Below are 19164 nucleotides of genomic sequence, written 5' to 3'. Positions count from 1 at the left end.
TCTGCTCCACTGGTCCCGTCACGCAACGCTGCTACCAATGATGCTGAGGCAGATAGTGTGAAAGACTCAGATCCTCGGTGTGTAACGCCTCACCACCATCATCACGCAACTCCTCAGCATAGGAAGTCGAGCGGGAAGACGGTCTTGTTTCACCAGCCTCAAATGTTTCCATACTTCTTGCTAAGACGCGAAGTGTCATTAACAAAAATGAACCTCTTACCTCTGCTATTGATACGTGTAACGCCGACATAATATCAATATTAAAAGCATGGTTGCATTCAAATGTAATGACCACGAAATTTTTTTGCATGAGTCAAGTTTTAATATTTATCGACGCGACCGACCTTTGCGTCAGTGCGGTGGTGTACTGCTCGCAATAAGTAAATCTATACCGTCACGCGTCATTCATGTTCAGTCTGAGCTTGAAGCTGTCTGTGTATGTGTAGAAATTGGGTATCGCACATGCATTTTTGGGGTCTGCTACCGCCCTCCCTCTTTGTTTCCGAATTGCACGGTGCGCTTATTTTGTTACGACACGTCACCCGAATGATTCGCTATTTTTATTAGGTGATTTCAATTTTCCGTCAATTTCATGGACTGCTGTACCTCCGAAATGCATGCCGACTTCTACTCAATGTACCGAATTTTTAGACCTGTGCTCTTTGTTCTCGTTGTCACAACTAATTCTCGAGCCAACAAGAGTTTCAAATGCAGTCGCTAACACCGTTGATGTAGTATTGACTACTAACCCCGAACTCGTCCCTGAAGTATCGTACTTACCAGGACTTAGTGATCACCTGCTTATCTCATTTGATGTTAGAACCTTTGTCACAAAAACGATCAGCACAACCAAACAAATACGTGATTACCGCAATGCAAACTTTGACATTATTAACACCGAACTTTCCCGGTTTATTTGCCCTTTGTTAGAGCACATTGACGAAAGAATGATTGAAACGAATAGGAACGCTTTTAAATATAAAGTACACGAGTTGATAACCAAATACATTTCCTTGCGCAGTCTCCGTTCTAACCCAAATGCACCATGGTTCAACACCCACCTTAAACGGCTATCTAATCGTAAGAAACGTTCTTTCAGGGAAGCTAAGTGCTTTCCTTCCGACCAACAATGGGCTTCTTACAAACTCGCTAACAACGCCTACGTTGGCCAGTTAAAACGTGCAAAAAAAGGTATCTTCAACATACATTGCCCTCTACGCTTACTAACGATCCTAATAAGTTTTGGCGCGTTATTAATCACCCAGAGCGTAACACTATACAGCTAGTCGATTCTAGTGGCCTTTCTATACCGAATGTTGACTGTCGATCCGTACTTAACTGTGTATTTTCTCCTAATTTTGTAACCTCTTCTCGCGATTTACCTTCCTGTGAGACCGAATAGCATTACCCGCCAATGACGCCTATAATAATTGATCCACAAGGTGTTGCCAAAATTATTCAATCATTGAAAGTGTCATCAAGTCACGGCTCTGACCTTATCACTGCAAAATTTCTTAAGAACACTGTATTGCATTCCTAGGTTATTTTGGCTTATACTTTTCAGCAGTCACTAGACAGACACACAGTCCCTGCTGACTGGAAGGTCGGGAGAGAGAGAGAACAAGACTTTATTATCACTATCCAGCGTGTGAGGGAGTGGGTCATGCCGCGCAGGGCTTCGCCACCCCTCTGTCTCGCTAGACCTCCATGTTGCCTGACTCGTCATTGGCTACTAGGAGGAGTCTCCATTCGCCTCTGCCGGGCGAGCGCAGCATCGAGCCGCTGGATAGCTTGGAGTTGCATCGCCTGATGGGGCGACGTGACGCACTGTTCAATGTCCGGTGGAAACGAGTCCCAGGTATTCCCCTGCACGGGAACACCACACCTCCACATCAAGTGGGCTAAGGTAGCCGGTCCGTCCCCGCAGGCACTGCACATTACACTCGCAAACAATCCGGGGTTCACATGTCGAGCGAGTGCCGGTGCGAGGACAGTCCTGGTTTGTAGTTGTCGTAGAAGGACACCTTCTCTTCTGCTTAAACCTGGATGAGGCGTGGGTAGTTGTCGGCGGGTCTCCCGGTACCAGCCGAGTATCTCTCCGAATTCCATGAGTGGTTCGAGGTTAGCTGTGGTCGTTTCTTCCGCTTCCGAGGGGCGGGGGGCGTCGTGCGGCACGCGAGCTCACGCGCGACGGCGTCCGCTTCCTCGTTACGGTTGGCGAAGCGTCCAGAGACGGTCCCCGTGTGGGCTGGAAACCATCTTAGGTGTGTGGTGGTGGTTTTGACATTGGGTAGTATCTTGGCCGCCGGGGCTCCAGTGTACCCTCTGCTGTAGTGGGTGATGGCTGAGTGAGAATCGCTGAGTATCGTGGTTACTTCCGGTCGGCATCTGAGAGCCAAGGCGATGGCGGCTTCCTCCGCCTGCTCCGCCGACGTGGCACGTATGCTGCACGCGTTGATCGTCTGGCCGTCCGTTGCCCGGATAATTGCCAGTACAAATATATCCGGTTTGCAGTGGTGTTTGGCTGCGTCGACATAGACTGCTTGCGAGTCGTCTGCGTGAGTTTCGATCAGGACCTTGGCTCTGGCCCGTCTGCGTTCCTCGTTGCGTTCTGGGTGTACGTTGCGGGGTAGCGGTAGTATGACCAGCTTACGTACTACCTCTTTGTTGATTCGTTCTTGCGCGGGAGTTTCTAGTCCGTAGGATTCGACTTGTGGCGGTCGTAGACCGATCTTTCGGAGGATCTCCCTGCCAGCATTGGTGGTAGCTAGCCGGTTGAGTTGCGCCGTTCGCTGTGCTTCGCTTATCTCTTCCAGCGTGTTGTGTACTCCCAGTCGTGCAAGTGCGTCGTTACTAGTGCTGCCGAGTAGACCTAGTGCTGCCTTGTATGCTTTTCTGATCGCCGCGTTTATCCTGTCCCTTTCATGTCGTCTTCACTTGTGAAAAGCGCCTACATAGGATATGTGGCTTACCACAAATGACTGTACGAGACGGAGGAGGTTGGCCTCTCTCATTCCAGGTTTCCTCGTAGAGACCTGCTTGATCAGGCGGGTGGCGATTCCCGTCTTCGTCAACAGTCGATCTAGGGCGGTGTGGTTGTCGTTGCTCGCATCAATGTGCATGCCTAGCACTCTGGTGCGCTTGACGTGGGGGATATGAGAGCCGTCCTCTGTTTGCAGCGTTACATTGACTGCATCTGCAGCGGACGGTTTACGCCAGTATCCGAGAAGTGGGAGGATCAGAAGCTCAGATTTTTGTGGCGAGCATCGAAGTCCCGTCCCCCGCAGGCCTTCTTCGATTTGTTGTATCGCTTCCTGTAGCGACGCTTCTATGTGATCAGTGTTGCCCCCCGCCATCCATAGCGTTATATCGTCCCCATAGATCGTGTGTCGGACGTGTGGAAGGCGGGATAGTCGCTTGGCCACCGGCATCATCACGAGATTAAATAAGAAAGGGGAAATAACGGTCGGGAATGTGGTGCCCATCCTTAAGTCTGGTAAAAAAGACTCGCCTAACAATTACCGACCCATATCGTTAACCGGCATCCCATGTAAAATCTTAGAACATATCTTGTACTCCCACTTAGTAACTTTCCTTGAAACAAATTCATTTTTCTCGCCTTATCAGCACGGTTTCAGGAAGACTTTCTCTTGCCAAACGCAGTTACTTTGCTTCACTCATCAACTTGATACCATTCTTGACCGTGGTTCATGCGCAGATTGCCTTTTTCTTGACTGTTCAAAAGCGTTCGATAAAGTATACCATCAATCCCTTGTCTTCACACTTAGCCAACGTGACATAGAGAGTAACACTTTCTTGTGGATAGAACAATTTCTTCTGAACCGCTCACAGTACGTAACGTGTAATGACCAAGAATCATCTCCTAGCCCTGTTCACTCTGGCGTGCCTGAAAGTTCGGTATTAGGCCCCCTTCTCTTTTTAATTTATAATAATGATCTACCTGATTATGTGTCTTCTAGTATTAGCCTATTTGGCGATAATTGCGTTATTTTTCGCGAAATAATCAACGATAACGACACTAGCCTGCTTCAGCATGATATTGACGCGGTATCCGCATGGTGTAGGAAGTGGCACATGGAACTAAACACTACTAAATGTACAACTATGCGTGTCTCACGGATTTCATCTTCTCCAGCCATTTATCACCTCAACAATGTCCCGCTTGAAGCCGTAACGTCGTATCGCTACTTAGGGGTTCACATAACGTCGTCGCTTCTTTGGGCATTGCATATTGAACAAATAATTAACAATGCCAACCGCATGCTTGCATACCTTCGCCGTAACTCTTCACCTGCTCCTATTTCCCTTAAGACACTTTTGTACACATCCTTGGTAAGATTTAAATTATATTATGCTGCACCAATATGGGATCCTGGCACAGAAATTTTAATCAAATCTCTCGAACTCGTTCAAAACAACGCTGCGCGATTTATTACAGGCAATTACAGTAGAGCATCTAGCGTAACATCCATGAAAAATACCTTGCATTTGCCCCAGCTCGCCCATCGTCCTCAGTTTTTTCGTCTTTGTTTATTTCATAGAATATACTATCACAATCCCTACTTGCATTCCATCTTGGTTTCGCGCCTTCATATGTTTCTGCCCGCATTGATCACCGTCATAAAGTTGCAATCATGTCCTGTAACACAAAATCTTGTTCTCAGTCTTTCATGCCTCAGACAGCATATGACTGGAACCACCTTCCCGGACCAATCGCCGCCATTGAAGACCATCAACAGTTTCGCATAACTTTAGCTAACATCCGCATTTAGCTAACATAACTTTAGCATAACTTTAGCTAACATTGTTACTTTAGGAACCACATAGACCTGTTATACACTACCTCTTTTGCTGCATTGTATTATCTGTGCTTTTGTGTTTGTAACCCACTCCCCTCTGTAATGCCTCTGGCCTTGAGGGTAAAATAAATGAAATGAAATGAGAAACTTCTGTAAGTCATCCGCCTGCTAGTACCCTGCGAAAAGAACCCGCCAACAATAGACGGGTTGACAGAAGGGGCACAGTAGACACGCAGGTAGTATCTGAAACATCTTGCCTGCCGGTTCCACTGCGAACAAAGAAGCCTGGAAAGTCTCCTGGCTTGGCTGGGTGTAGGCTGCAGCCAGCCACCGACACCTTGAAGCTCGGGTGGACACATGACCATGGCGTGCGTCCACCCGAGCTTCACGGTGTGCGGAAGTGCGCACGGTGTGCGAACGTACCCCGTCACGGTTAATAGAACATCGCTGTTAATAGAAATATTGAAACATAGAACGCTTAATAGAACGAAATTAGGGCATTAGTAGCAGCTCACGGTGAGAGGAAAATGAACTCAGTCGGACTTAAGCGACATTGCACTTCCTCGGGCACATTTACTGGGCACGGCTCCTTCCCGAGAGTCGATAAGCGCAGGATGTTGAGAAACAAAACCAACGCCAAGAATGAGGTCATGGCGGCACTGGGGCAAGACAGTAAACAAAGCGGGAACCGGGTGATCGGCGATGACGACGCGAGCGGTGCACATACCGACAAATGTAGGGGAAGTTTGATCAGCAACATAAGAAGCACGGGATGTGGCAGGAGTGAGCACTTTCTTGAGTCGGCTTATCCCAGATATGTTCGTTCTCGTGTCAAGTAGTGCCTGGACATGAACTCCATCAACAAGGACATCAAGAAGATTGGAAGGTGCAGGTGAAGCGGCAGAGCATTTTTTGTCGGGGTCGTCAATGCAGCGTCACTTCTGAAACCTTCATGGTCTAATTTGACGACTCCTAGGGAGTTTTGTTGTAGATGGGAAATTCCGAAACCTTCACCAAGATGTTACGATCCACAAGAACAGAAATACAATGTATTCACTACGATGTCAATGCTGAAGAATGCTAGAGAGAGAGAAAAGAGACCAGTAGCTAGAACCTCTTTATCCTCTTTTATATACAGGCAGAACAACACCTTCCCCTGCTGTGCTTATCGTTTTTATTCAACAGTTCTGTCACAATATCTTCGAACACCTGGTGGTACTTTTCATGGTTCGAAATTTCGACGCATGGGTGCTTTCTCTTTTCGCTTGCATCAGAAAAACCAACACCGGGGTCGCATCGAACCCGTATCCTTGTGCTCAGTAGTACACCAGATTTGCGTGTGCGTTACGCTGTCAGTGCCTCATAGAATAGAAACTTTATTTCTCTCTTGCTGTGGTACAGTAGAGAGAGGACGCATGGGAAAAAGCTGCAAAAAACGCAGCTTGAAGACCCCGTACGCCCAACCCGACAGCTTATTTCATATACATTTCGCTTCGTACATTGGCCAAAGCACAATTTCAATGTCTACGTAATATGTTGGTCGCTCAGAAGGATAAAATAAAATCACAAAACACACTTGCACGAGAACAAACAAAATAAAATAAACACAGGCATAAAAATCATAGCACATATCTTAAAAGGCACAGCATAAAACCCAAAATACAATTCTAAAACACAGCACAAGGCATTTGCTATTCGCGCAGTTTGCTGCTTGACAAACCATTTAATGCAGTATCATCAACACAATTCACAGTGATTCGAACAGGTAAAGAACCGTATACAATTTTTTCTTTGAAGTTTTTTCGAGGCAGATGTTATTACTTTCAAGGCAATTTAGATACAATGGTAAAATATAGCACAAGGACTGTAGTCGATAGTTAGTACGGAAAAAAGGCAGGAACCACGCCAGGCGCTGGCGTACGTTGTAAGAAGTGGCATGACGTGTGAGTTGAGGCATGGAAATAAATGATTCATTGTTTCTTGATATTGCATTCTTATACATAACTAACAATCTAAAGGCGTATAAGGTATTAACTTTAATTAAATCATATTGTCTGAAGTAGCCTTCTGTATGTGCATACCATGGTATATTTACAATTAGTCTAACTGTTCGTTTTTGTGCTGCAAGTAACTTTTGAATATTTTTCTTTGTTGTTGTTCCCCACACGGTATGACAGTATGTTATGGCTGGAAGCAAAAAAGCATTGTATATGACTAGCTTCACTCTCGTTGGAAGAGAGCACCTGTGTTTACATATTACACCGTTTATTTTATTCATTTTATTGCGTATTTGGTTGATTTGCAGATCCCAGCTGAGTGTTTCTGAAAAGACTACGCCTAAAGACTTTATGTTTGAAACAATATCAATAACTATATTTCCATACACCAGTTGAATACTATCACGTATAATTTTGTTTTTCGCTCGATATATTACAGCTTTTGTCTTGTTGGTATTTATTCTTAAGTAATTTTTTTCGCACCATTGTCGAAGGTATTCGAGAAATTGATTGCCATATACTGACAATGTTGATTCTGTGCTCTGCGAAACTATCATGGTGATATCATCCGCGTATGCTATCATGTTACCTGGCAATGAACTATAAAAGATATCATTAATATATAATAGGAACAGCAAAGGGCCTAAAATACTGCCTTGTGGTACACCAGACAAAATTGGTTGCATGTCTGAGAAGATGTTATTGTGAGCTACTACTTGACGGCGGTATCCCAAGTATGATCGTATAAGACTAGCGACCGAGCCTCTGATGCCGTAATGAAAAAGTTTGTCCAACAAAATTGTGTGATTAATTACATCAATGCCTTTGAAAAATCTATATATATCCCGAGAGCAAGATGCTTTGCCTCAAATGCCTTAATTATTGTTTCTTTTTGTTTCAGCAGGGCAGTCTCTGTTGACCTGCATTTCCGAAAACCGAACTGACACTCTGAAAGCACGGAGTGCTTGGATAAGAAATTGTTCATTCGGATGTAAATGATCTTTTCTAAGCCTTTTGATAATACTGGAAGGATCGAAACTGGTCTATAATTTCTGGTCCTCATGCTTGACCATTCCGTAAATGCGTCTTGCGTATCAACATTGCAGTATCTTATTTACATTGTTTTGGTACATTTCAATTTTTCGCATCCTTTTCACACTATGCAGCCCGATATATGTGTTTTCAATTGAGAACCAGGCAATCTGTGTGCCGCGAGAGTTACCAGTCCATCAACATGCGCGACAACTTCTCTGGTCAAAACAACAAAATCGTAATTTGTTTGTTTGGTCTTAAAAAGTAAACTCATTAGAAGAAATACCATGTGGCAGCGTTTAAAAAGAGAATCCAGTCTTTCAACTGGTATCTCCACTCATTTAGAGGAACTAAAGAAATATCAAATTGATAAAAGAATATTTTTTATGCTTGGCTAACCAAAGGTTTGATAAAAAATTATAGTTTCAATGAATTTCACGTTATTCATTAATCACGCAACCACAACTGACCCTGTGCTGGTAAAGAAGTGGCTATGAAAGGGTGCGGCAAAGTCATAACCAATCTGACGAACCGACTCCGCAACCCTTGACTGAGAGAAAGCCAAACCGACGCAGAGAATGAAGCTTGTAGAAGAAGGCAATACCAAGCTAGTAACCCCTGCGACATAGGCGTGAGTAAAATCTGTCAACACCCGGCAAGGGAGCGGTTTGCTGGTAGCGAGGACTTCATCAGCGAGGCCTCATCTCGAACTAGGCCTACGCTCTCTGCTACAGTACCTACCCACGGGCCACCGACACATTATACACCGGGAGACAGTAATCTCGATGTGGAGCTTCTTGTTTCCAGAGTTGAGCAGTTGCGTGGACACAGTGTCGCCACCGAGCCCCTCCCCAAAGCACTACCTTGTTTTTGCTTGCATTTTCTTTGCTTTTCCAGCCACAATAACTGATGTACCACTTGTTTATGTTTATTACTGTCTGTGTTATTGAAATATTGTTTCTGCTTGCGGTTTTTAAACGTTCGCATATTGATTGCTTTTCTTCCATGTGTCTGTTAATAAGCCGTAGCATGGCTCCTGACTCCCCGTTCGTACAGATCATTTGTTCCTAACAGTAAACAATGTACTCACTTCAATATTGAACAGTTCAAGTACACCATTGCCCAAAAATAAAGAATAATAATACATTGTTCCTTCCGCCACAAACAGTGAAACTTTGCGGAATACGCACGATCAATGTTCAGAAACGGGGGTGGTTGGGCATAAACGCCAAATAGGCAAGAAAAAAATTCCATCGAGCTTAATCCCGTCAACTTAAAACTAATTTCGCGAGAAGTGCTGTGTTCGATCTCAGCATAATCATTCCATGATTTTGTTTGCTTGAGTCATTGTAAAACTGTCCATTACTCACCACTGACAAGACGAAGATTATGATGGTTGCAGATTTTGCCAGTTGCCGAAGAAGATGGTGGTAGTACAAAGCCAGCGAGGGGAGAGAGCCCAAACAACAAGGATTATGTAACATTTTTAGGTGTAAATTTAGGTCGAACTAAAACAGCCAATGAAATATAAAATCGCTCAAAGAAAGAGATTTCTGATATATTACTGTTAAAAATGAGCTGTGAAAACTTGACTTCTGATAAAAATTTAAAGAAACCCGTAACAGAAACCATTGGTTCATCGACTTAACGGGGTGCTGTGGAATATCTTATCTGTACCGTTTAGGTAATACTGGGCCGACTGCTTTATAAGTAATTAGTAATTTAAACAAAGGATAGGCCCTATCCACGCAGGCTACAGAATGGCCTTAACTGACCCCTGACAAGAAATTCTTTTAAACTCAGCGCTTAGGTTACGCCAGAAAGATGTCCACACTCTGCATTCGCGAATAATAACAGTTGCTGCACTCACTCCGCATTATTGTATACACAATTTGTTCACCCCTGACTAGATCACAGGTACTGGAAGACTACAGAATATGCTGCCAGAACTGTCTTCTGGGAGCACTATCACTGTATCGCGCAGCATCCATACACAATAAAGCGCATAGCCCCGGTCCTATGGAAGGCTAGACAAGTATAGAGGGGTTATCGGTGCCAATTTTTGTGATCGGTTCAATTTTTGTGAATACATAATTTTCTGTTTTTAATGGCTCACGGTGCTACACTTCCGTGATGGGGCTTGGCCACAGCTCCACTGCTCAAAACATTTAAGGCGTCACCGGTACTGCTTCTGAAAGACCTTTTTCCTGCTCACATTGCTCGGTTAAGGGCACAACATTTTGCCAGACTCAACCGAATCTTGGACACTTCAGAATCAGAATCAGAATCAGAAAAAAAGTTTATTTGGTCATTGATTATGTATACGTGAGTGACAATACAGAAGGAGGTCCAATAGCTAAGGGTTGAAAGGGGACCTCCTGTGAGTAAGCGCATTGTCAATGGTACATGAAATATTGGCAGCAGATAAAACAAATCAACAAAATTAACTCATATTCAAGGGTAACAGAAGGCAGGATGTTGCATTTAGACAATTAAAAGAGTCAATATGGTTACGGCTGTAGAAACAATTCAAGAAGACACCCTTTCAATACACGCAATGACGAAGAGAGTCTAACGTTAGTTGGCAGGGAATTCCAAAACACAAAAGCGGCAAAGTAGGCAGATTGTTTTCCATAATTAGACTGTGAATTAGGTAACAGCAAATTATGATTACAGGCAAACCAGTGGAATTTATGTTAACAAGATTTAACCGGGTGAAAAAATTCAGAGGTATCATTTTATCACCTCACCTACGAAATCACGGTTTTCCCAGGCCCCTCCTTATATACAAAAAATATGAAGCAGTTATTCACTTACAACGCGTGCAAAGTGCAATCAGTATCAAACAACACGATAAAAATGTCTTCAAGATGCACAGGTTTTCACCAGATAAAGGGGCCATTGCCGTTTAGGAAGCCGTTTACCGAGTAGGCATGGGAGCGCGGCCGCCATGCGTTTCCGTCATGTCCTCCTCTCCTATCTTGCGCAGGTCATTTCAACTAGCGGCATGTGGCAAGCACTACCCAAGAGGAATGCACCCATGACGTCATCGTGTTCTGCGCAAGAGATGTTTGGAGAGCGCCCGTTGTTGCCAGCTGACAATCGTGGCGCAATCCTGCTACCTTCAACTTTCGTATCCACCCCATCGACGTCGACATCGTTTCATCAGCGCCTATATAAGGACGACCCAGACACCATAACCTTCAAAGGGCATGCGAAACCGGCCGTCATGCGGTTCCGTCATGTTCTCTGCTATCTTGCACAGGTTGTTCCGCGCCCCTCTGTTTTTAAACGCTTCAGCAATGTCTCTTTGCTGCTCATCCCATGCCCAAGTACTTTTTTGTCATACTTTGCGGTTGTGTTTTTGTTGTAAAGTTATTGCTCTTAGGTGATGACGGTGAAGAAAACCCTGGACCACAAGATGGTGTAAAGATAGATTACGGGGATGCAAATGATCTCTTGTTCCTTTTAAAATCCCTGAACGCAATAATTGACAAGGATCATGCAGAGGTGCTTTTACAACTAAATGATTTGAAGATAATTCAGCTGAACTGTGGAAAAAAACGTAGCCGAGATTATTAAAAGGCTGATTGCCGTAGAGGAAATTATTGCCGCGTACGTTGGTTGTTCTGGGCTTGACAAATGGCACTTGTTTTCTGATGCTATGCGCAGCGAAACAGAATCCTTAAATCATCGTCTGGATGAATTCGAAGACGGATCTCGGCGCCAAAATCTTATTTTTTACGGACTGTCCGACACCATGGCCGAATCCTGGGCCGAATCAGAGACCAAGATTCGTGATGCATTTTCTTCTGCTTTGAAAATTGAATTGCCGGACGAGGCAATCGAACGCACCCATCGCCTTGGAATGTTTTTTCCGTATGCGTGCCGGCCTTTAATAGTCACATTTTGCATTTCAAAACTAAGGAGTCGATATTTTCTTCCCGATCACAACTAAAACCCCCTGGATTGAACGTACATATCGACTCGAAGCACGCGCAAGAAGTTCGTTGAGTTTGGTAAAGCTGGCGGCAAACACTTTTTCATTCGTTAAAACAAATTGATGATTAACAAAAACATGCTAAGTTTATGTTCCGTCCACTGACACTGTGTGCGAAAGTAACGTTGACGACAATTCCCCTTCTCCTCTTGGCACTGTTTTGGGCGCTCAAACAGGCATGCCCAGCACTGCTTCTTCATAGCGAAATGTTAGTAGTTCCGTGAATGAAGTTTCCTTTTTTTATTTTCAAACATTTGCAGCGTTCTGAATTAGCGCGATGAATAGTCCTAGTTTATCGGTACTTGTAATACCGATGTAGTTATTCTAACGGAGACGTGGCTGTGTGCGGAGGTTTTATGCTGCAAAATTTTTGAATGTTACAAATAATTTTGCTTCTGTCGAGGCGATAGAGGCACAAGGTCGGGAGGAGTTGTCCTCATTGCTGTCGCGAATCATCATCCCTCGTTCCATATTTCGGTTGCAACTGCGTTGGAAGAGTGCTGCCCATGTGTTCGCAACATATGCCAAAACGCTATCTTTTGTGCCTGTTATCTACCACCTAACGCCCCCTCATATTTTTGCAGTGATCTTTATGACGTAATTAACGCCATTATTCTAAGATTCCACAACTCTCCACTATTCTTTTTAGGCGACTTCAATTACCTTCAAATAAATTGGTGCGCAAGTGGCTCGAGCATTTCATGTTCTTCCCGTGAAGCAACAGAACTTCTTGACTTGTGTAGCACTTTTCATTTTTCACAGTTTGTAATGCAACCGACACGCACTTCCGTATGAAACGCTAATGTACGTGATTTAATTTTAACCACTTTACCAGATCTCGTCCACTCGCGCGCCCTCACGCCACGACTTCAGGAACGTTTTTTTTTCACTTCTCGGTAAACACAGATACTGAAGGAACCGTCAGTAAAGCGAAACGCATCAGGGATTATCGCAAGGCCGACTTTGCAGCTATTACCACTGTGCTGGAGGCCTTCGTAAATGATTTCAAGGTCCAATTGTATGAACCTACACTAAACACTAACGGGCCCATTTTTAAAGATTAAATTCACCCTATTATAAAAAACTATATTCCCTCGCGCGTAACGCCTTGTTAACCCCGTGACCCTTGGTTTGATATTTCCCTCAAGCGCATTTCAAATTGAAAGAAGCGACAGTTTCGCAAAGCGCGCAAGTACAACCACCCTGATGCATGGGCTACGTACCACCAAAGTTTTGCTGTTGTCAAGGATATAACTAAAAAAGCAAAGCGTGTTTTCTTCAACAATGCACTTACCTTCCGGCTTGTTGAAAATGCCAAGAAATTCTGGACTATAATAGGTGCTCCAAAAAACAACGCGGTATCTTTAGTTGATGAAAACGGTGCCGTCATCCCACATCCCAAAACAGCGGTTTGTTTTGAATGACGTGTTTAAGAAGGCGTCTACTCAACCGTCCCCAAATAGTAACTTGTGTCCTAGCGAAGCGGTCGATTTTCTCACCAATGGAACGAGTTGTTATTGACTGGGGTGGAATCTTACCGCTCATCAGAAATTTAAAATTATCTTCGCCATCTGGAGTAGATGGAATAAATTCAAAATTTCTCGAAAGCACCGAAGTATATTCATCCATAATTCTTGCTCACATTTTCACCCAGTCATTAACCTCGAATTGCTTACCTGACGATTGGAAGATAGGCAAGGTGGTATCATTATTCAAGTCGGGCGAACTGCACAACCCATTAAATTACCGTCCACATTCATTACCTACCATTCCATGTAACCTTTTCGAAAACATAATTCTTTCCCAGCTGGTTAAGGTTCTGGAAAATACTTTTTTTCTTGTTCATGCAAATACGGCTTTATGAAATCATTTTCTATCGAGACCCAGGTCATTTCTTTCACACATGACCTTTTCCCTGCTCTAGATAAGGGATCTTTTGTTGACTGCATATTCTTGGACTTCTCCAAAGCATTCGATCTTGTCTGTCATTAGATACTTTGCATGTAGCTTCGAATGCTAAATCTGGCCCCTAAATCGGGACCCTTGGATTAAACATTTTCTGTCTAATAAAATACAATTTGTAACCGCTAATGATTTTGAGTATTCTTTCTGTTCAGTCACATCAGGCATGGCTCAGGGATCTGTACTTGGTCCCGTTCTCTTTCTAATTTATATCAATGATCTACCCAGCTCAAATAACTCTTTCATCAGATTGTTTATGGGTGGTTGTGTACTGTGCATTTCTTCAAATTATGACTCGTCACTGCTACAGTGTGATCTAAACAAAGTCTCTAACTGGTGTACCGATTGGAAAATTCGTCTAAACATTAATAAATTGAAACCAATGCGACTTTACCGGCGTCTGAATCCCACTGTAGCTTCCATTTACACTATCGAAGGCCGCCAACTTGAAGAGACTAAGACATTAAAATATCTAGGAGTCCACTAATCTATAACTTATCTTGGGAAACGCACGTGAAATACATAATTAACAATGCTAACAGGACCCTCGGGTACCTCCGACGCAACTTTTATGCTCCCCCTCTGACCTGAAATTGATGCTTTACAAAACACTAGTCCGTCCAAAGCTAGAATATCACGGCGCACTATGGAACCCAGGATTCTATTATCTTACTAACGCTTTAAAATCCGTTCCAAATCGCAGCGCACGTTCTATCTTGTCCAACTACTGTCGGATATCAAGTGTAACATCTATGAAACTCATTCTTAATTTACCCAATCTTTCTTTGCACAGAAAAGCAGCTCTATTGAATCTATTTCACAAAATCTACCACACTGACCCACTTAAAAAAAAACTAACCACGCACTGATCATCCCTACAATGTTAAAACTCCGCATTGCAATACAATTCTCTTTTTTGATTCCTTCATCCCGAAAACATCGAAACAATTTATCCTCCTGTCAACCTCAATCGCCACAATCACCGATGCGCGCGCATTTTGAACAGCCACCGAACGCTACTATCGTTCTCATTTAACAGTTTTTTTGCGTCGTGTTGTTTACACACGTTCACTGTATATTTATCGAACATGTATTCGGTCTTCCTATTTTTTATAGTGATTTCATTTTGGTAGGTGGGTTTAATTTCCGTGTGTTCATGTGTTCATTTTGTATCTTCTTCTGCTTGTATTTTGGTATGATACGGTGATGTTGTTTGATAGTGGTTTTTAATTGCATTCCATAAGTTCATATGCTCGCTTTGTATTTATTTTATTTTTTGCGCCTGTATATTGCTATTAGCTTTGTATAATTTCTGGAAAGATTATCGTTTTCTATATTTAAACCGCATTTCTACTGTAACGTATTATCTCCCCTTGTGTAATTGTATTGTCTATTCGAAACTTAACCACTCTCTTCTGTAACGCCCTCCGGGTATTGAAGGCATAAATAAATAAATAAACAAATACAAAATATATAAATACCAATAATATTAAGGCGCCGACGCAACGCAGGCGATGAGGCCCGCCGTAGTGGAGGGCTCCGGATTAATTTTGACCACCTGGGGATCTTTAGCGTGCGCCAAAATCTTGAACAAGGGGCGTTTTCGCTTCTCACCTCCACCGAAAAAGCGGCCGCCGCCGAAAATCTAACCCGCGACCACTCGCTCAGCAGCGCAACGCCTTGGCCACTGAGCCACCGCGCGAGGGGGGCGAGCTAGATTGATATTTTTATTTATTTTTGGTCACATAAGTATAGTGCGAACTGGTACTCCTATTCACCTTTTCAACAGACTTCCCGAAGCTCAGCTATCCTTAACAAAACGGTTGTGAAAAAAAGTTAGGGGGCCTAAATATACTTAACTTTAAAACCTACCTAAAACTAACACGCAATTCGCAACCGGAGATGTGAGCATACTTATTCAATGATTATTTAGTGTTGTCACGACAGTTACATTAACGGACGTACCTACAGAACTGATGAAAGCTGCATAAAACCAATGCTAAAATTCGGGTAAAGAAAATGGGAAGCTGGGATGTAAGTATAAAACAGTATTTACCGCAATATGAAATGCATTGGTCCAAGGTTCTCCTTAAGTGTTGATTGTTTAATAAAAATTGCCGCTTTGTTTCCCAAGAAGCAGCATCAGAAAAAGCTTTGAAAATGTTTTCAGTCGTTCTCCAAAAGAAAAAAAATGGGATAACGCTTTTGCCGCTGAGCTCAGCTTTTCGGACTCTACCATTCTTTTTTCAAGAAGAAGTTGTACATCCGATAAGCTGAGAATTCTAGTATGGTATTTTCTTTGTTCAAAGTGGCAAACCTACAGAAGTAAAAAAAATGTTTATTGCACCCACAGTCAAGTACAGCTGCATATGACACATCTGATACAGAAGACAAATATGACAAGCGAAAAAGGGATAGGCAGAGTACATAATGCGGGTGATGGAGTAAAATTTCTTTACTTTCCCAAATTCATCAATGTTCGAAGCATCATTTCTTGCACTTTTTCAATACTTTAGTGTTCAATACCCATGATATTGAAATATATTTCAGGTGTGGTATTTCGGTGTTGGTCCCAGAATTGCCCGTTTTGAGCAAGACTTTATTGGCTAAAAGCGAACACCCGGTTGTTACGCTATGCAAATACGCAGAGCTATGAGCTATGGCTTCTCGGAGCAAACTACTTGGAGCGGACGATTTTTCGTCCTTTTGTTGTGGCTCGCGAGGGGAACAATAGACACATAAAAATAGTTTAAAATAGGTGTAGTCAAGAAGATCTGCGGAAAATTCAACCCAAAGACCTCCTACAAATGGAGGTGCGTCACAATAAACAGACGCAAAACACGCGTTTTCAAAACGGACAAACAGGAGAATGCTGCCCAAGCATGGACTTTCTTAAGCTCTGCCATCTAGCCCTTAGGCATATCGTCCAAAACGATAAGCCAAGCGGGTTTTAGCGCAGTTTAGTTTGTCAGCGCCCATAAAACATACGGCACAACATCCAATGCCACAAGATGTTCAATGCACAATTAACCTTCCCGGTCGTGGTTTCCTGGCTCCCAGCCAGCGTCGCCCCGACTCCAAGCCCTCAATGGACACCCGGACCAGCCTCCAAGCTTCACTCACGAAGCACCGAATTTCAATATGTAAATCGTGCCGAAATACAGTTTTGGATGGATCATGATTCGCATGGCAACAACCACCAGCCTCTACGTCACCCGTCACGTCTCCCGACACAGTGCTACACATAACAGCAAGCTACAACGCCCGCTTGGGGCACCACACCGAATGCCAAAAGATGTTCAATCACTATTAACATTCCAGGTTAGTTACCTTGTCCATTCTAAGCAATATTGCTCAAGGGACCGTGTTCTGCTGATGGGGGGGGGGAGGGAGGGGGCATCACTTCTCAGCAAGTTGTAAACTTCAACTTGTACTGCGACATGACTGCTTGTGTTATACTGTCTGTTTTGATACTACCGCCCTCCGTGTACGTCGAACTAAATCCTGGACCGCCTAAACCTATCTCTTCTATCCTGGGCGCCATTACGGTGCTTCAAGACAGTCAAATTCACTACGCACGCAGTTAAACAATCGTAATATTTTGCCCTCATCCCAAGAAAGCATGACAGGACTTGGACAAAACAAGAGTGCTCACGTAATATTTAGATCCATGCAGAACCAGGTCAGCATAAACCGGAACTTGCCATGCTAAATGCTGCTGACATTGATGTTCGCAACCGCATGCCCCCAAAACATTTTTTGGTATCGATGACGATCCTAAGGAAACAGGGCGACTGTGTGAAAAAAAGGTTAAAACATTTTCTCCTGCCGAACTCACATTTCCGGAGCTTTCTAACAACTTGGATCGCGCCCACCGCATCATTACATTTCCTGCCGAGAAAAACGGACCCATCATGATTAAATTTACAACGTCAAAGCAAAAGATGGTATCCTACCTTGTGGATCCAAGTTTAGAGAAGATTTCGAGAACAGAAGATTTCGTCAAGACTTCTACATTAAAGAAGATTTCGCTGTTGCTACTCGCCTGACTCGATATAAGCTACAAAAGCACATCCGCCCGCAAAATGGGCTTTTAAACTTAACCTTGGCATGCTTCCGGTTTCCAAATGCTGCTTTTCCTATAATTCGGTTTCTGATAGCATTGTAGAATGCACCCAAGAGCTTCCAGCAGAGACGAAAGAAAGTGAAATATTTACAAATGTATCCACCACCACACACTCACATCGCATGCATGGCTCTCCTTACGGATCTTAGCCAAATTTCGCACTTTACCATACCAACCCTTCAACGGACCTTAACAAATGGCCGCAGCATAATTTCCAAACGTGATATTCTCTACACCCTAATTCAAGACGTAGATGCTGACGTTGTACTCCTAACTGAAACTTGGCTAAACCCTGACATTGGTGATAAAGAAGTACTCCCGAATAATCTTATCTTCACCGTATAGCGCTGCGAACGGTCGGACCGAAGGCGTGGTGGCGTAATCCTCTCTGTACTTCCTATCTTACGACGACTGTCTTGAACTTGCTTGGGTATGTGTGCGTAATCGTACTGTTTATACTGTATTGGACATCTGCTATCGGCCTCTCGGTAGCCACACTTCGGTCTGTTCCTTGCTCATGCGTGCTCTAACTATCGCCAAAAAAATTCCCGATGAACATTTTTTTTCGGGGAGTTTAATTATCCTTCAATTTCTGGATCGTACTTTCCACTCCAACTGAGATTTAATTAGGCTCCAACAAATGCAAAGGCAAAAAGGCAAAAAACCCTACGTTTCGAAGCCGGCTCGGCTTCTTCTTCAGGGATGGCAGTGGCCACGCTGCAGCTCGGTCTTATAGTCTCACATTTGCTGGCCTCACACAAAGCCCCTCGCTGCGGCACGTAATCCGTGTGTGTACACCGAGGGAAGAGTGCGAAGCGAGCGATTAACATTCCCAGGTGTGCGTTGAATATGCCACGATTCGAGGAAAAGGCGCTTCCTCCAGTGCGTTTCCCTTTCGAGGATGGCCTTTCCGGAGAAGTCAATTTTGTGGTCGTCCACTTCACAGTGTTTGGAGACTGCGCTGCGAACTCTATTCTGCTTCCGGACGTCGTTCTTGCGTTGCCTAATCCTCTCCGGCAGATTTTTGGTTTAACCAATGTACAAGGCGTTGCACCCCGTGCACGGAATGCGGTAGACGACCCCGGGCGCCTTCTCTATTGTCGGCCGGTCTTTGGGGCGGGGGATTAAGCAGCCTATAGTTGTCGAAGGCTTTTGGGCTATGTGTACTCCTACCCCTTTGAAAATGCGGGGTAGGAAATGAAAATGCGGGTTTTGCCTTTGTATTGG

The sequence above is a fragment of the Haemaphysalis longicornis genome, unplaced genomic scaffold, assembly GCF_048455015.1.
Source record: "Haemaphysalis longicornis isolate Haplotype H1 unplaced genomic scaffold, Haemaphysalis longicornis Haplotype H1 scaffold_5, whole genome shotgun sequence".
Taxonomy (NCBI): domain Eukaryota; kingdom Metazoa; phylum Arthropoda; class Arachnida; order Ixodida; family Ixodidae; genus Haemaphysalis; species Haemaphysalis longicornis.
The sequence above is the reverse complement of the archived record's forward strand: the minus strand, read 5'-3'. Positions refer to the sequence as shown.